Source organism: Rhincodon typus, chromosome 8 (assembly GCF_021869965.1).
Source record: "Rhincodon typus isolate 14 chromosome 8, sRhiTyp1.1, whole genome shotgun sequence".
Lineage (NCBI taxonomy): Eukaryota > Metazoa > Chordata > Chondrichthyes > Orectolobiformes > Rhincodontidae > Rhincodon > Rhincodon typus.
Genome location: NC_063339.1, coordinates 81,781,834 through 81,790,297, shown reverse-complemented (window position 1 = coordinate 81,790,297; position 8,464 = coordinate 81,781,834). Strand labels below are relative to the sequence as shown.

Sequence of the window (8,464 nt, the reverse complement as noted above, 5' to 3'; positions counted from 1 at the left end):
TTCATGACCACTTTTAGCCCTCCTGACTCCTTGATTAAGTTTCTTTCAACTTTCCTTGATAAATGCTTTGTTTTTTCTTTTTGATTAGGCTCACAATATCTCTCGTTATCCAAGGTTCCCTAAACTTGCTATGCTTATCCTTCATCCATACTGGAAAGTGCCGATCCTGAGTTCCCAACAACTTACACTTGAAAGCCTTCCAAATACCAGATGTTGATTTGCCCTCAAACGTCTGCCTCCAATCTGCATTCTTCAGTTCCTGCCTAATATTGTTGTAATTAGCCTTCCCCCAATTTAGCACCTTCACCTGAGAACTACTAAATTTTCTGGGCTGCTTTAAAAAGAATCCATCCATCACTTTCACTGATGGTTGCCCTGAGGAAGTCACTTCTGATCTTTGGGAAGCTTCATGAGTTTCTGGCCGTTTTGGGGTGAAAAGAATTGGAACTGTCAGTTTCCTTGTCGGTTTTTGTGCTTTTTTTTTCCCCACCCTCAGTGACCTGAAACCCAAAGGTCAAAAGCCACTGACTTTGAACAACCTTCACTGAAATTGATATGTGTTTTTACATGGGCAAGTCATGCAGCTGCCACTCTGAGCTGACAAATACTTCTCTCCAATCCAGCAATCCCACACTTTGTATCTATACATCTCATGGGGGATGGGCAAGTAGGGGTCGATGAGGACAGAAGCAGAGTGAGTCAGGGATGAATGCAAGGCAGGGTGTGAGTGAGTAGGGGTAAGGTAGGTATGTGTGTGTGTGGTGTGGAAAGTGGTTCACTGAGTCTTTCGTCATCATGAAATATGGAGTTTGGCTGAAGCCTAAATAATGTAGAAACATTTGTACAAAAGTTGGTGGTGTGGTAAATAGCACGGAGGAAAACAGGAAGTTATAGATGAGTTGGTCAGATGGATAGGGCAGTAGCCAATGGAATTTAATGTGGAATACTGTAAAATGATGCATGTTGGAAGAACTAGCAGGCATGGGAGTACACGATGAGTGGTAGGACCCTGGGTAGTACTCAAGATCAGGGGGATCTTGTATGTGTCCACAGACCCTTGAAAGCAACAGGACTGGTGGATCAGGTGGTTAAGAAAGTATATGGGATACTTGTCTTTATCAGTCGAGGCACTGAATATAAGAGAAAGGAAGGTTATAATGGAGCTGTATAGAACATTGGCTGGACCACAGCTGGAGTACTGTGTGCAACTCAGGTTGCCACACGGGATGTGATTGTGTGATTGCATGTTTGCACTGGAGAGAATGCAGAAGAGCTTCATTAAGATATTGCCTGGTTGTATGGGCTTGTTTTTGTTGGAGCAGAGAAGGCTGCGAGGGAACTTGATTGAGGCCTTTAAAATTATAAGGGGCATAGATATGGTATATAGGAATAAAATTTCTCCCTTAATGGAGACCAGGGTGCATAGATTTAAGGAAAGGGGCAGGACTTAAAGGGGATTTAAGGAGTAATCTTTTCACCCAGAAGTGGTGGGTTTGTGGAAGCCCAATGTCTGAAAAATGCCTGTGGTTGAGAAACATGGGAACATAGGACCATTCAAACACTTGAGCCTGTTCTGCCATTTAATAAGATTTGTGTGGCTGATCTGTGGCCTAACTCCATATGCCTGCCTTTGGTCCATATCACATCATATTTTTGTTGAACAAAGGTATATTGATCTCAAATTTGAAAATAACCAACAAAATTTGGAGATTTTGTCTTTGGCTACTCTGACCCAGCAGATTGGAAGATTGCAAATGTAACTTCTCTGTTCAAGAAAAGAGGGGGACAGAAAGCAGGAAATTGTAGGCCAGTCAGCTTCATGTCTGTCATTGGGGAAAATAGAAACATAGAAAATAGGAGCAGGAGGTAGCCATTTGGCTCTTCAAGTCTGCTCTGCCATTCAAGATGATCATCGCTGATCATCCAACTCGGTGCCTTGTTGTGCTTTCTCCCCATACCATCTGATTCCTTTAGCCCAGAGAATGTATAACTTTTTTTCTTGAAAACATTCATTAATTTGGCCTCAGCTGCTTTCTCTGGCAGAGAATTCCATAGAATCACCACTCTCTGGGTGAAGGCATTTCTGTGCTAAATGGCCTACCCCATAGACTGTGATCCCTGGTTCGGCACTCCCTGATCATTGGGAGCATGATTCCTGGGTTTACCCATGTTTCTCAACCACCCTTTTGGATATGGGGTTCCACGTACCCACCATTTCTGGGTGAAAAGATTACTGCTTAAATGCCTTCTGCCCCAATCACGGGGCAGCAAAGTGGCTCAGTGGTTAGCACTGCTCCCTCACAGCGCCAGGGACCCGGGTTCAATTCCACCCTCAGGTGACTGTGCAAACTCCACACAGGTATTCTCCCCGTGTCTGTGTGGGTTTTCTCCAGGTGCTCCGGTTTCCTCCCACAGTCCAAAGATGTGCAGGGTAGGTGGATTAGCCAAGCTAAATTGCCTGTAGTGTTCAGGGATGTGTAGATTAGGGGGATGGGTCTGGGTGGGATGCTCTATGGGTCAGCGTGGACTAGTTGGGCCAAAGGGCCTGTTTCCACACTGTAGGGATTCTATGAAATACTGCCCCTTACCTTAAGTCTATGCACTCTGGTGTGTGTTAAGGGGAAAAGTTATTCCTACATATGCCCCTAGTCCTTTAATAGTTTATAGGTTTCTATAAACTAATCCTTCATTCTTCTGAACTCCAGTGAATAAAATCCTAACCAATCCAATCTATCTTTATATGTCAGTCCTACCATCCCTGGAATCTGCCTGGTAAAACTTTGGTATAATTCCTCTGTAGGCAGAACATCCTTCCTCAGAGAAGGATACCAAAAATGCGCACAGTGCACTAGTTGTGGTCTCACCAAGGTCCTGTACAATTGCAGCAAGATGTCCCTGCTCCTGTACTCCAAATTCTCTCGCTTTGAAAGCCAACATTTATCTTCACTACCTACTGCATCTATGTTTATTTCAGCAACCGATGTATAAGGGCCTTTCCCAATCTATCACAACTCGGATAATGTCAGAAGTCTCATGATACCAGGTTGTCGTCCAACGGTTTATTTGAAAACACAAGCTTTTGGAGTGCTACTCTTCGTCAGGTGCTCTGAAAGCTTGTGATTTAAAATAAACCTGTTGGACTATAACCTGTTGTTGTGTGACTTCCGACTTTGTTCACCCCAATCCAACACTGGCACCTCCAAATCAATTCAGATAATAACTTGCCTTCCTTTTTATTTAACTAAAGTGGATGACCTCACGTTTATCCACATTATGCTTCATCTGCCCAATCACTCTAGTTGTCCAACCACACTGAAGCATCTCTGCATCCTCCTCACAGCTTACCCTCTCACCCAGCTTTGTGTTGTCTGCAAACTTGGAGATAGTATATTTCGTTCCCTCGTAACTAGTTAATACAAACTGTGAATAACTAAGATCCAAACACTGATCCCTGTGTAGATCATTAGTCCTTGTCTGCCAACAAGTTCCCTATCCAAACAAACAAAAGGTGCTGGAGAAACTCAGCAGGTCTTGCAGCCTCTGTGGAGAGCAAAAGAGTTAACATTTAGAGTCCATTGACCTTCCGTTTTCTATCCATGCCAGTACTTTATCTTCAATCCCAAGAACTTTAATTTTAAGTGATAATCTGATAAGGTCGAAAGCCTTATGAAAGTCCAAATAAACACATCCCCGTCAACTCTACTAGTTACACCCTCTCAAACGTCTAGTAAATTTGTCAGGTATGATTTCCCTTTCATAAATCCACGTTGACTCTGTCCAATCCTGTCACTGTTTTCCAAGTGCTGTGCTGTTAAGTCTTTCACCAATGTCAGGCTAGCTGGTTTATAATTCCCTGTTTTCTCTTTCCCTAGCATGGTTACGTTAGCTGCATCCCAATTCTGTTTCAGTTTATTGAATCTTGAAAGATGACCATCAATGGTGGAATGCAGATGGGTGGAATTTGAATTCAGCAAATATCTGGAATTAAGAGTCTAATGATGACCGTGAATCCATTGCCGATTGTCAGAAAAACCCATCTGGTTCACTAATTCCTTTAGGGAGGGAAACTGCCATCCTTACCTGGTCTGTCTTACATGTGACTCCAGACCCACAGTAATGTGGTTGACCCTTAACTGCCCTCTGGGCAATTAGGGATGGGCAATCAATGTTGCCTAGCTAGTGACGCCCTCATCCCATGAATGAATAAAGAAAAAAAAAATTCATTCACTATTTCTAGGCCATTTCCTTAAGTCCTCTGGGAGGTAGATTATTGGGTCTTTGGGATTTATCGGCCTTTAATTCCATCAACTTTCCGCAATTTCATTGCACTGCTAATACTGATTTCTTCAAGTTCCTCCCTCTCACTGAATCTTGTGCATCCTCAACATTTTTGGAATGTTATTTGTGTCTCCTTTGTGAAGACAGAACCAAAATATGTATTTAATAGATCTGCTATCTCTTTGTTCACCATTATAACTTCCTCTGATTCTAATTGTGAGGGACCTACATTTTTCTCTTCACATACCTGCAGGAGCTATTGAAATCAAGTTTACTCTTGTACTCTATTTTCCCCCTCCTAATTTCTTTGTGCTCCGTTACTAAAATCTTATCTATTCCCAATTATCCTGTCTACTGCTTTTATTGAGCAATTTTTATGTCCCTTCCTTAGAATTAATACTGTTCCTAATTTCCCTTGTTTGTCATTGTTGGGCCACCTTCCTGTTTTATGTTATATTCCAGTATGGAACGAATAATTGTTGCAGTTCCTTTACGCACTGTCCAAATATTAGCCATTGCCTATTCAGTAACATTCCCCAATTTATTATTGCCAGCTTGCATCTCTTAATTGTAGTTTCCTTTATTTAGATTCAGGTCCTTAATCTCAGAATGAACTACATCATTCTCCATTTTAATGAAGAATTCTGTTATATTATGGTCAATTTTCCCCAAGGGCCGTCACAAAGCTAGACTGCCAATTATCTCATTATATAACACCCCCGTCTAGGATGGCCTGTTCTTCAATTCGTTCCTCAACATATTGATCCCGGAAACCCATCCTGTACACAATTTAGGAATTTCTCCTGTCTGATACTGTTCTGATTTGCCCAATTTTCATTGAGATTGAAGATGCCCATAATTACAGTTTTACCTTTAGTGTTTGTATCTCTAATTTCGTGCTTAATGGCTCACCCAACACTATGACTTTAATTCAGGGGTTTGCATACAATCTCCGCTATTGTTTTCTATCACTTGGTATTACTAAATTACCCTTACAGATTCCACTTCACTGAAACTAATATCCTTCCTCATTATTGTATCATTTAACTAGCAGTGCTACACCAACTCCTTTTCCATCTCCTGGATGGTTAGCAGCTGACTGTGACCACTGTTTAAGATAAAAGAACTCTTACCAGATTTCATCAATGACTGACTGAGAAACAAAAGCATATTTATTGTAACAGCCTTAACCTCTAAAATGTAGCAAAATAGATGATGAATTACTGCTATGCAAATTTAAACTAATCCCCTTTAAATCCAAGCATAGACACATTTATTCACACTTAGAACAGACAGTCAGTCAAGACCAATAGTTTTTAGGACTAGCGTGTTTGGAAAATATAAGCAAAGAAGGCCCGAAGTCTGTTCATTGAAGATCAAGACAAAAATAGAATTTAAAAAATAGAAGTAAGCATTCAGCCCATGAAGTCTGTTCCATCATTGACTATGTCCATAGCTAATCAAACACTGCAGTGCTTTTTCTCACCCAGTCCCTGTAAACTGATATGCCATTGGTAATCAGAGATCTTTCAAATTCTACTTGAACATAAACACTGAGCCTTCACAACCCTCTTTGACCAAATCAATATGTCCTGTTCTAATGATCCCCAAACTGCACCTCATTCTCCTGCACTTCCGCCCTCACCCCCTCTTTTCCTTCCTGCAACAGCGATAGGGTTTCCCTTACCTACCATCTGACCAGCATCCACATTCAGAAGATCATCAGCCGCCATTTCCGCCACGTCCAACGAGATGCCACCATTAGACACATATTCCCTTCCCTCTCCCTTGTCTGCCTTCAGCAGGGATCTAAAGGGTGTCTAAAGAAATAAGGGAGGCTATCAGATTGAAAGAGAAGGCATACAAAGTGGCCAAAAACAGCATGAAACTAGAAGATTGGGAAAACTTTAAAGGTCAACAGAAAGCCACAAAAAAAGCTATAAGGAAAAGTAAGATAGAAAATGAGAAAAAACTAGCACAGAATATAAAGACAGATAGGAAAAGTTTCTATAAATATATAAAACGAAAAGGAGTGGCCAACATCTCCATCTCCGGCTTGCTACAGTGTTCCAGCAAGCTCAGCACAAGCTGGAAGAGCAACACCTCATTTTTCATTTGGGGACCCTGCAGCCCTCCGGACTCCATATGGAGTTCAGTAATTTAGGAACTGAACTCTGCCATATCCTTGCCCCCTACCCCATACACCAGGCCTTGTTATCTCAGTCTGCCTTACACACTACCTATTGTTAGCCTCTAACAGTCTCCATTTAACAGCTATTCGCCCTCCTAGTCAGATTGCTATCCACTCTTTTGTCTTTCCAACTGTTCTTCTCTCTCTTTGGGCTCTATCCCAACCTACCATTTACTCCTGACCCTCTGCTGCACCCTCTTTCTGCATATAAAGCGACATTTTCCTAGCTACCACCAGTTCTGAGGAAGAGTCACCAGACCCGAAACATTAACTCTGGTTTCTCTTCACTGATGCTGCCAGACCCGCTGAGCTTTCTGTTCTTGTTTCTGATTTACAGCATCCACAGTTCTTTTGGCTTTTCTCTTACCCCTGTTTTTGTGTGTATAGGGAAGTTTTGCCCAGTGATAGACTTTTAATTGGTTTTTCAACCAGGACCAATTATGTATGTTTACACGTTCTCAGCACAGCAGAAGAACCATGCGTTAAAGCTCTGGAGAAGATGGTGAAATAATTGTTTCTAAAAGCAGGAATTTACCAGGATAGCTGGAGAATTCCACACCAAGGGGTTTGCGACCTATTCTGATCACTTCTTTTGTGGTTATAGGTTCCTGCAATGTGCAGTCTATCTGTAATGAATACTAATTCATATTTGGTATAGAAACCTCGTATGTGCTTTCTATCAATCTTGGTTTGAAATTCAGGTAAACTGGTGACCTGTATGTACCCTAAAAACAAAACGTTAACATTTGGTATGATTCTAGGAATAGCTCAATCTATGACACCCTATCGTGGTGGGTTGTAACAATAGTGACAACCCCTTAACTGGTTCTTGGCCAAATGGTTACACCTTTGTGTTTGGCCAATACCGGCTGGATATTTCTGCCAAAGAAGAGAAACCATGTAAACTTCTCTGCCTCTGAGTGGTGAACTAACAGAAAATCTGAGCAGCTAGCTATTCTCTCTCTCTGTCTCTGTCTCTCTCTGGCTCCGTGCCTGCCTGGCAGCCTGGCCGTCTCCCGCTCTCTGTCTGTCTGTGTCTCTCCCTCCCCCTCTCCCTCCCCGTCTCGCCCCCGCCTCTTTCTCGCGCGTGCTCTGTCGCGCTCTCTTGGTCTCTGTGTGTCTCTGTTTCCCTGTCTCCAAATTCTCCTCTTGAAATAAACCACTTTGAGGTACTGTAAGAGTGAATCTTTATAACTAGTGAATGAAAGATTGGGAAACAGCATGCCAGCAACCTTGCACACTCATCAGAGTCAGAATGAACCAAGCCGAACTGAAGGAAAACAATTCATTAGCTTTATTTGGACTGATGCCAGAACTGACTTCTTGGTCCTTCCTGAAACACACCTGTAATATCTGTTGTCTTGTCTTGCCTCTTTGTGTTCTGTTTGTGTATGTTTGGGAATTTTAAAGGGGTAAAATTTAATTTGTACAATTATAAGTTACCAATTCGTGTTTCTTTCTTGTCATCAGTATTATAATTAGGGATTCTTGTTTCTTTTCTTGCCATTGGTTAAAATCTGATTACAATAAATATTTATTTCCTTGTTAATACTAAAAATGCGGTGTGCATATTCTTGTAATCTGAATGGGGCAGTTTGGTAAATTTGGTGGTTTACTCAAAGTTTTATATTTGTGATGACTTGGGGAACAGTGGAGCTTGTTTGTAGCATGCTACCCAGGAAGTCATGTCGAGTTTCAGCAAAAAAGTCTGGTGTGAGTTTGCACAGTGTGGAGCTAGAGGAACACAGTGGGCCAGGCACCATCAGAGGAACTGGAAAGTTGACGTTTCGGGTCCCGAAATGTCAGCTTTCCTGCTCCTCTGCTGCCTGGCCTGCTGTGTTCCTCCAGCTCCACACTGTGTTATCTCTGACTTCAGCATCTGCAGTTCTTACTATCTGTAAAGTATGAGTTTGATGCTTTTTCTACATTTTGGGGAGAGCTTGGTTCAAAAGAAATTCAATTAGAAAACATGCAATTTGCTCATATGTGGTACAA

General features: G+C 41.9%; 1 protein-coding gene across 1 annotated transcript in view; it reads left to right on the top strand.

The window, feature by feature from the left end:
- The window catches only part of zfyve1 (zinc finger, FYVE domain containing 1), a 105,786-nt gene that overhangs the window by 62,667 nt on the left and 34,655 nt on the right, over positions 1-8,464 (top strand). The gene's annotated exons all lie outside the window — the stretch shown is intronic.